Source organism: Tenrec ecaudatus, chromosome 1 (assembly GCF_050624435.1).
Source record: "Tenrec ecaudatus isolate mTenEca1 chromosome 1, mTenEca1.hap1, whole genome shotgun sequence".
In the NCBI taxonomy this organism is placed as follows: domain Eukaryota; kingdom Metazoa; phylum Chordata; class Mammalia; order Afrosoricida; family Tenrecidae; genus Tenrec; species Tenrec ecaudatus.
In genome coordinates this window covers 313,283,324-313,293,861 of record NC_134530.1, presented here as the reverse complement: position 1 = coordinate 313,293,861, position 10,538 = coordinate 313,283,324, and the positions used below count along the sequence as shown (strand labels likewise).

At 52.9% G+C, this 10,538-nt stretch overlaps 1 pseudogene; it reads right to left on the bottom strand.

Annotated features, from left to right (window-relative positions):
• Positions 1-1,589: 1,589 nt before the first annotated feature.
• On the bottom strand, positions 1,590-9,909 carry LOC142442189 (partitioning defective 6 homolog gamma pseudogene; annotated as a pseudogene).
• Between the last annotated feature and the right edge of the window lie 629 nt (positions 9,910-10,538).

The following is a 10,538-nucleotide window of genomic DNA, read 5'->3' as shown; positions in this document are numbered from 1 at the left end:
GGATGCTCCAGTGCTGAGTGATGTGACCAGAGCACACACCTGAATCAGAGTGAAATGCATTCAGCTCCTCCCCCCACCCCATCCCCACCCAGGAAGTACCCAAATTTCCATACAAAAGACCTGCAGGAAATCTCTATAAGACTCATATGTTCTGGAGGAGAGCATGGGACTCTGTGTTTGTAAGGAGGTTGCTGCTGGGCTGCTGGTCTTCAGATCACAAGAACGTAGAGCAGGGAGGCCCACATCGCTGTGCATCAGCCTCACCTGGAGGGCTGGCGGCGAAGTGAGTGCAGTCTGGGCTCTGGTCCTAATAGCTAGAAATCTGAGGGGAGGGCTGAGGCTGTGGTAACAAGTCCACACGCACTCCTGATGCTCAGCCAGTGAAACTACTGAGAGCACTGATGAGAGGGCCCCCAGAGTGGAGAGGGCTCTTACACCACACTCAGGTGTGTTTTCCCTGCAAAAGATGAGGGCAAGTCTGAGTGGGGATGTGATGCTGAGAGACACGGGCCACTTCTGTCCCAGACAGTGCAGCCAGGTGAGGGTGTGGAAAGTGGCTCTGAGCTCCACAGGAACCCCCTGAAAGCTCGCTGTCTGATCACTCCCCACACGGATTCCTTTCCACCCTCGGGTGCATACAGTGGCATCCAGCACTGTGTAATGAAACAGAAAAGCCTTCACAGATCTGCGGGATATTGGGGCTCATTTCATTCTGGGACAAGCCTCAGCACTGGGCTTGGAGCTACACAGACAGGAACAGTTTCTCCTCTGCAAGAAGTGACCTGGACTTCTAAGGAGCCCTGGTGGTACAATCCTGAAGCTGCTGGTGCCTCACTCAAGCTGCTCCGTGGGAGAGAAGCCTGGAGAGTGCTCCTGGAGGGAGTAACCAAGGACAGAAACCCTGTGGGCAGCTGTCCATCCTATTAGGGGTCTTTGAATCCACCTCAGGACAGACAATTTTGAAACCAAAGAACCTCTGCACGCAAGCCAGGTCTCAAGCAGACAGGGCACAAAGAAGGGTCCTTGCAGGAGGAGAGGGGCCAGGCCAGAGGCCCAGCTGCAGGGCTTGACTCAGGGACCTTATGGCCTATTCAGAAGTGGTGCCACCAAGCAATGGGGATTGGGAGCTCCCCAGTTTCTCTTCTTCCTAACAACCTGCTCTGCTCCTCAGTCTGGATACAAGTGACCCCTGGTGCTTTCCCATTCCTATTGGGCTCATGATTCCCAAAGAAGTCAATCACCGTTAGGCATTTCTACATTAGAAGACTGGATCAAGCTGCAGAAGTCTCCCTAAAAGGGACTCTCAATTCCTGTGCCTGCAGATATTTCGCCAGCTGCTGTCCTAGATGCTGATCTGGACCCAGACTAGGAGCATAAAGGCAGGTCTGGAAGGAGCAGTCAGATCCCGGTGGGGTGAGCTGGGGTAGAGGACCCTTGGGGACACCAGGGCAGGTGGGGATGAGGGTATCAGTCGCCCACTTATTCCTACCCCCCAGGCTTCCACTCGCTGAGATGTTTCTACATGGCGAGACCAGGTCAGCTGAGGGGAGCCCTATGTTTTCCCTTTGTGCTACATAGAGATTTCACAGTTAGCTCAGTGTGACAGCGTAGCCCTGACCATGAGCATGGAGTTCAGGGGGAGCAGAGTTCTGGAAGGAAAGACAGAGTGCACAAAGGCAATGCGCGAACTCACCAGGAAACTGAGGCCCCTGCATGGCTGCTGCAAGCAGAGCAGGGCCAGAAAGAACCCCGGGGTGGGGTGCAGGGAATGACATCCCCACCCCGTCAACATGGCTGGCCAAACCCCATCTCAGGGCCGAGATTCACAGGAATCCCCATGACCCACTTGGCCTTTCATCCCTCAGGGGCCCCAGGATTCAGATCCAAATTAGCCTGGGTGTGGTCCCTGCAGCGAAGGCTCAGCTTCTCACACCCTCTGGCAGATGGCCAGCTGCCACCTGGGCCCCTACAGGAACCTCCTTGCCAGGTAAGAACAGCTAGCCTATGATGGCGCTGACTTCCTCTCCCTGGAGAAGACCTGCTCTCCTGGAAGGTGCTGGACTCCACTGCTCTGATCTTCCAAGGGAAGTGGGAGGAGGCTGGGGAGGAGGGACTCTGGAGGCCAAATAGAGGGCACCTGTGTGGAATAGCTCTGCACACACCTGGAGAACAAGGAGCCCCTTCAGTGCACAGGGAAAAGGAGGTCCCTATAGTCTCCCTGAACCCCTTTTATCCTGTGTCTGGGTCTGCCCTGCTGGCTTCTGTGGAGGTGGGAAATGGGGTAGACACCAGGGAACCCATGGCCTGGGTGTGGAGAGGGAGGGGTTCCCCTGCACCCCAAAGTCCTGTAGGACAGTGACTTGCCCAGAGCAGACCTCCTCTCCCTGAGACAGTGAAGGACCTGGTTTCCCTGGGAGAGGAGGGAACATGATTCCTGACTGATCAGCACTGCCCTTTGACCCTGGAATCCACCTTGTACCCACTAGGGACTTTCTGATATCTTGTTCTCTGTTCCACATTCAGTGAGTTTGGAGGTCTCATTCCAGTTTTTAACATTTCTTCACCTCCATCCAAATCTAAACGAAAGATCCATGACCTCCACCTCAGACAACTGCAGCCCTCACCTCTGCACCACTTCACTGATACTAGAACTTTCCAAGGCACAGGAGGTTATGGAGCACCTGTGTTCCAGGCTGTCCTAGGTGTTGCACTTTCTCTCCCACCCCAACTGCCCAGCCCATCCTCAGGATGGTCACTGGAGCCCTTGCATCAGTGAGCTCAGACACAGGAACAATTGTGAGGATGGCGCAGCACTGCGCAGTGTTTCCTTGTGTTGTGCACCGGGTCGCTCTGGGTCTGAGCCAACTCCATGGCACCCAACAGCGACAGCAATAACAGCAATAACACTGTGTGTATGGACCATAGTTTCTTTAGCCATTCGTCCACTGCGTGGCATTTGGGCTACTTCCAGCCCCTTGCTTTGGTGAATTGTGCTGCTGTACACAGGGGAGAGCATTCACCCCCTCCTGTTCTGTCTCTCCTTCCTTTGGGGCATATGCCAGCTGCAAGCACACCTACGTCATTGGAAGGTAGCACGTGCACAGTATGAACATAGGAAACTTGTCCAGCAGTAACAAGGACATGGCAACCACCAGCTGGGTTCCAATCTACTGTGGCTGAGTAGCCAGCGGCCCTGTAAAACCCTCTGCAGCCAAAGCTTTCAGAAGTGGAGGAGACTTCAGAACCTGAGCTCCAAAAAGCCCAGGAACGGAATCTCTACTAAAGACACCACCACCACCACCACCATCACTACCACCACCACCACCTCCACCACAACCACCACCATCACCACCACCATCATCACCACCACCACCACCATAACTACCACCACCACCACCTCCACCACCACCACCTCCACCACCACCACCTCCACCACCACCACCGCCACCACCACCAACACTACCACCACCACCACCACCTCCACCACCACCATCACCATCACCACCACCATCACCACCACCACCACCATCACCACCACCGCCACCTCCACCACCACCATCACGGGCACCATCACCACCACCACCACCACCTCAACCACCACCGCCACCACCACCACCACCACCACCACCACCATCACCATCACCACCACAACCACCACCATCACCACCACCATCATCACCACCACCACCACCATCACAACCACCATCACCACCACTGCCACCTCCATCCACCACCACCATCACGGCCACCATCACCACCACCACCACCACCATCACCACCATCACCACCTCCAACACCATCACCACCTCCACCACCATCACCATCATCACAACCACCATCACCACCACCGCCACCTCCATCCACCACCACCATCACGGCCACCATCACCACCACCACCACCATCACCACCACCATCACCACCACTACAACCATCACCACCATCACCACCACCACGACCACCATCACCACCACCATCACCACCACTATCATCACCATCACCACCACCACCACCACCACCACCATCACCACCACCACTATCACCACCACCACCATCACCACCACCACCACCACCACTATCACCACCATCACCACCTCCAATACCATCACCACCTCCACCACCAGCACCACCATCACCACCACCACCACCACCATCATCACGACTGTCACCACTATCACCAGCACCACCACCACCACCATCACCACCACCATCACCACCATCACCACCACCACCATCACCACCATCACAACCACCATCACCACCACCACCACCATCACCACCATCATCACCGCCAACTCCACCACCACCATCATGGCCACCATCACCACCACCACCACCACCTCAACCACCACCGCCACCACCACCACCACCACCACCACCATCACCATCACCACCACCACCACCACCATCACCACCACCACCACCATCACCACAACCACCACCATCACCACCATCACCACCACCACCATCACCACCACCACCACCATCAACACCACCATCACCACCAGGATCACCACCATAACCACCACCACCATCACCACCACCATCAGCACAACCTCCACCACCACCATCACCACCATCACCACCACCATCACCGCCACCATCACCACCACCACCACCACCACCACCACCATCACTACCACTACCATAACCACCCAGGCAGATTCTGGGCTGCTCGAAGCCTTGTGGAGATGCCCCTTCCATGAGCACTGCAGGGCTCAGGGGAGGAGAGGACAACGGGGAGCTCATCTCCACACCCCTCCCTAACTGACACCACGGAAGATGCCAGCACTCTAGGACACAGTAGAACTGCCTCTGTGTATCTCCAAAACGGTGACTCTGTGGTTTTTTTTTTTTTAATTCAGAAGCAAGTTTTTAATTCTTTGATATATAAAACCAGGAAATTATTAATACATACACAGTGAGTTTATTAATATAATAGCACAGTACATATCAGGATCTAGAAACACACCCAAGCCAGGATCATGAACAGGTTTCAGAGTGAACCTCTTTTCTTTCCTTGTAAAACATATTCACATTTGTTTAACAACTTAAAGCGGTGAGAACTATAACTTTCCTTCTTGGTGTCCAAGAAGATGCTAAGAAAACCGGCAACACAGGTCTGTCTGAATAGGACAGGCTGGATGAACTATCTGGAGGAAAAACAACGGGATCGACAGTTCCCGGGGGACTTGGGGTGGGGGGGTAGGGGGGGTAAGGAAGTGGTGTTAACAAACACAGGGACAAGGGAAAAACATGGGACCCCAAATGGTAGAGAGGGGGGAGTGGCAGGCCTGGTGAGAAATGATCAAGGGTAAGGTTGCTTAGAGAAGAGGTATACTCTAGCCCAGGTGGCGACGAAGCATGGTAGTAGGGCAGGAGGAAAGTCAAGGGAGATGGAGGAAATAGCTAGGAGTCAAAGGGCATTTATGGAGGTCTAGACAAAGACATGTACATGCAAATATATATAGGAGGATGGGGAAATAGATCTATGTGTCTATATTTATAGGTTAAGTATTAAGGTGGCGGAAGGACCTTGGGCCTCTACTCAAACACTCCCTCAATGCATGAATACCTTCTTTTATTAAATTGGAACTCTATGATGCTCACTCTCCCGACACAACGGCTGAAGCCAAAGTGGGTGAATAAGTAAATGTGGTGAAGAAAGCTGATGGTGCCCGGCTATCAAAAGAGATAGTGTCTGGGGTCTTAAAGGCTTGAAGGTGAACAAGTGGCCATCTAGCTCAGAAGCAAAAAAGCCCACATGGAAGAAGCACACCGGCCAGTGCGATCACGAGGTGCCAAGGGACCAGGTATAAGGCATCATGCAAAAAAAAAAAAAAAGATATAAGTGTGTGTATGTATATATATGTGTGTGTGTGTGTGTGTATGTATGTATATGTGTGTGTATATATATATATATATACACATATATATATATATACCATATTAAATGAAGGGGGAAGTGCAGAGTGGAGACCCAAGGCCCAAGTGTCGGCCAATGGAGATCCCCTCATAGAGGGGTTTAGGAGAGGAGATGGGTTAATTAGGGTGAGAGGTAGTACCGATGAAGAACACAGCTATCCCCCAGATCCTGGATGCTTCCTCCCCCCAACTACCATGATCCGAATTCTAACTTGCAGGGCTGGATAGGGCAGAGGCTGTACACGGGTACATATGAGGGCTGGAGGTACAGGGAATCCAGGGTGGATGAGACCTTCAGGACCAAGGGTGTGAGGGGCGATGCTGGGAGAGTGGAGGGTGAGTGGGTTGGAAAGGGGGAACTGATTACAAGGATCCACATGTGACCTCTTCCCTGGGAGAGGGACAGCAGAGAAGGGGGGTGGGGGAAGGGAGACTCCGGATAGGGAAAGATATGACAAAATAACGATATATAAATTACCATGGGCACACGAGGGAGTGGGGAAAGGGGAGGGAGCGGGAATAAAAAGAGGACCTGATGCAAAGGGCTTAAGTGGAGAGCAAATGCTTTGAGAATGATTGGGGCAGGGAATGTATGGATGTGCTTTATACAATTGATGTATGTATATGTTTGGATTGTGATAAGAGTTGTATGAGTCCCTAGTAAAATGTAAAAAATATATAAATAAATAAATAAAATAGCAAAAAAAAAAAAAAGAAGAAAGAAAGAAAACCGGCAAAAATTGAGGAAAGGGGCTTTTGTTTGTGGCAGTAACTCAGATTAGCTTTGGTTCCACACACTTGTCTTAGTAGGAGCCGCAGCTTGGTGTCTTCAGAAGAAGTCACTGTTACCTCTTTTGGCAGCACTGCGGGCTTGGGGAGCATCAGCACAGAACCATGCCCTTGCTTGTTGGAGGAGCAAGAAAAGGGCTCTGGGAGTGATGGGCCAGCCCTGTTTTGTGAGTGATTCCAGGGCCCAGCAAAAGGGACCAAGCTTCCAGAGCCCTGAAGACTAGGGGCAACACCCCTAAATACGGACTCATTTTCCACCCCACCTTCATTGGCCAAGCAGCTGCCCAGAGCAAAGGCCACATCTCCTGGTACCTGGCAAACCAATGCAGCATTGCCTCTGGGATCCATGGTTTGTCTGAGGGGCCCACAAGTGTACTTGGGGAAAAGCTTCCAGAAAAAGTTGAAGAGCGACTCTCCTTCTGGGGAGACTGGCGGGGGGTGCCTTGGAAGAATCTGGATGTGAGGGAGGAGGCAAAGGCTCAGATGGAGGAGGCCACTGAGGAGGTGACTAGGAAGCTGGAGAAGTGAGAGAGGAAATGCTTGAAAAAGGCTGTACTTGCCCTTGTGTCTCCGGAAAACAGCAGTGCTTCTGAGGACTGTGAGGTCCCAGGGCAGGAGCCCAAAGGGGAAAGGCCCCAAAAGAAGAACAAGCAGAGGGCCAAGGAGGCTCCACAGGAAAATGGATCGGAAGACCCTGCTATCTCTTATCTCCCCAAACCCAAGAGGAAGAGCTCTAAGGAGGAGCTGGTCAGCAGGGATCCAGAAGGGGCGCCCATCCCCAAGAGGAAGAAACTGAAACCTCTCCCCAAAGAGGAGCCTGCATGGGATCCTCAAGAGGCAGCCAATGGGGGGAGCATCCCAAAGAAGCAGTTCCCCTTGAAGGGGGAGCCCCACCAGCAGTGGGCCAGAGGCAGCTGCTGTTAGCAGCAAGAGCAACAGCACTAAGAAAAAAAATACAAAAACAAAACAGCCCAGGAAGATTAAAATGGACATTCCCCAGTGTGCCCCAACCCTCTCTATAAAGAAACAACTCCACAACAACAACAAAGAGAAGTGCAAGGCACCACAATGACTCAGTCACAGCGATTTGCGTCCAATAGCTGTTTCCCAAAAGGGAAAAAAAAAAAAAAAAAAAAAAAAAAAGCTTTTCAGTGAATGAATTCAGGGAAAAAAATGAAAAGGTTGACCCCTGAGTCTTCTTTGCTGTGAGCTGGTGACACGGAGCAGTGCCTTCTGGGAGTGTCTTCATCGCGTGAAAGGTAGCTGTGTTTGGTCCAAGTTCAGTGGTGGGCGTGGAATCTTAACAGCGATGCCAACAGAAAATCCAGTTCATATAAATCCTGGTTGGAGCAGATATGTAACTCCTTAAAGTTACCAAATAGGCAGATGACTGGGATCAGAGAGAAGGGACGCCTCTGAACTGGGATCTGAACTTGAAGTAACTTAAGCCCAAGTGAGTGCTGTTCCTGCCCAGCCTTGCTGCTTCCAGAGGGGAGAGCACCTCACAGGAGTGCAAAGCAAGGAAGCCTTAGCCCTTGCAGCTGTGCTGGAGATCTGGGGCCCAAGGAGGGAGCAGTGGGTGCCCTCAGCTCTAGCACTAGGCACCCACAGCAGGAGCACGCCAAGTGTTGCCCTTTACCTGTGGCATTGCTTTCCAACTGCCTGAGGAGTTGGGAGCATCACCAGACCCCCACTTGCCCTGCATTGCTCCCCAGGGGTAGACTGCCAGCTTTCTCTCCACACCCTTTGAAAGATGGAATCCTTAAGCTTTTGTCCTGGAGACCCCAGGGAAGTGTCCTCTGCCCCGTTCAGCCCCTTCCTGTCTGTTTTCCAGGGAGCTGTGCACTGTGCAGGGCGGGGTCATCCACAAGCCCCCCATTCCGGGTGCTGTGGGGCTGGGAGCCCCTCTTAAGATGGTAAGGACCGCATTCCACCAAGCCCCAGGGAAATGCACACACCCCCCATCATCCTTCTCATCTGACAGGAGCCTTTGCAAGGTGACTGCCCAGCTAGGCTCTGATACCATCTGGCTCCTGGTCACTCTCCGCTTGTCTGAGTGGAAGTTCTGCACGAAGGGCAGGCTCTGCGGGCTGGCAGTGCTGTCCCAGCACTGACCTGAGCTGCCTGAGGCACGGCTGCCATGCACCACATGGTTCCTCAGGTTGGAGGGCCTGACCATGAGGATGAGGGTTTGGCTGCTGGCGATCCTCATGTCCTTGCCTTGGTCCAGCATCTTCCCCGCCACATGGATCCGTTCATCTGGAGCATCTCCTCTTTGAGGGCCAGCAGCCCGTGCTCCCGGCCAGGCCGCCTGGTACCAACCGGGAAATGAAGATACCCGGGACCTTCTCCAGGCCCTGGGCAGTCACGCGCACACTGGTGCCATCCCGGATGGACAAGTCCAGGGCTCTTTGCAGCCTTGCCAGTGCAGTCTTACCCTGCGGTGCGTCCTGGGCAGGACGTCGACGTCCATGATGCAGGTGATGGGCCTGAAGGCAGGCCAAGGGCAGGGAGCGCTCTTCCTATAGACCCTCCTCCAGCAGGCCTGCCAGCATTGCCTCTTCCTGGACCAGAAGCCTGCCACAAAGCTGCATCTGCTGCCCTCCTCTGGCTTCTGGAAGAAGAAGAGGGGCAGGGGGCAGGCACTGGACATGGCCTTGCAGAAATTGTCTTCTCTGTGGATGGGCAACAGGTCATCCTGCAGGGCTGCTTAGTTTTTGGTGCTGCATAGTCGCTGGTGGCATCCCCACCAGAGAGGCGGTGGGCATGTGTGGGAAGCCGTAGCGCTCGCGAGATGTGGGAAGCCACAGCTCTCGTGATGTGGGTAGCCGCAACTCTCGCTGCTATTACTAGATGGCGCCGGGCAGTCAGGGCGGTGGTCCAACTAAGTGGTAAACAACCACTTAGCGCATGTGCGATGCTGAGATGACGTAGTCATAACTCCACCCTGGAGTATGCAAACGAAGGTTCTGGCGAACTCACCAATCAGTGCATGAGGTTTTGGCAAATGCACCAATCAAGGCACAGCACGTCCCCATAGAGCATATATAAGCAGCAGTAGTTTGGGGTTTCAAGGTCTTTTACCGCATAATGAAAAATAAAACACCTGTGGAAGAATCCTGTTGTGGCGCGTGTTTTCTTGCTGGCGAGACCTGGCGCGCGACAATTGGTGCCGAAACCCAGGAATTTACGATCATCTAAGGCACAAGCGGAGACCCCCACCAGGGAGGATTCAGAACCACACGGAATTATAGAGGTAAGTTCTGAGAGACATGAGCCTGAACGATTGCTAGAGCTGCAAACTGTTGTATGCATTCTAATGCTTTCACTTTCGGTTTCAACGGCGGACAGCCTGCTGCTTCTTATCTTGCAAATAAAACCGTGTGAACCTGTGTGTTAAATTCTTGTCTACATAAGTAGGGAATATGGGGAACGTAGCAATAAACACCATGGTTACAGCGCTTGATGCTTTATTAAGGAAGAGAGGATTAAAAATTTCAGAGCCGACGCTGAGTAAGTTTGTAACAAATGTGGATGGGATAGCACCATGGTTTGTATCTACAGGTTCTCTAACTTTGGCGAGTTGGAATAAACTGGGTTGGGATGTAGACCGAGCTGCAAAAGAAGGGGAATTGAAACCGGGAACTAGACCCATCTGGAAGTTAATAAAAGCATGTATTGAGGATAAAGAGTGTAGACAGTCATTACAGCAGGGACAGCAGGCTTTGGAGGACGTTCAGAAAAGCATGTCAGAAACAGAACGGGACGAGTCCAAAGAGGCTTGGGGCGAGTCCAAAGAGGCTCGGGGCGAGTCCAAAGAGGCTCG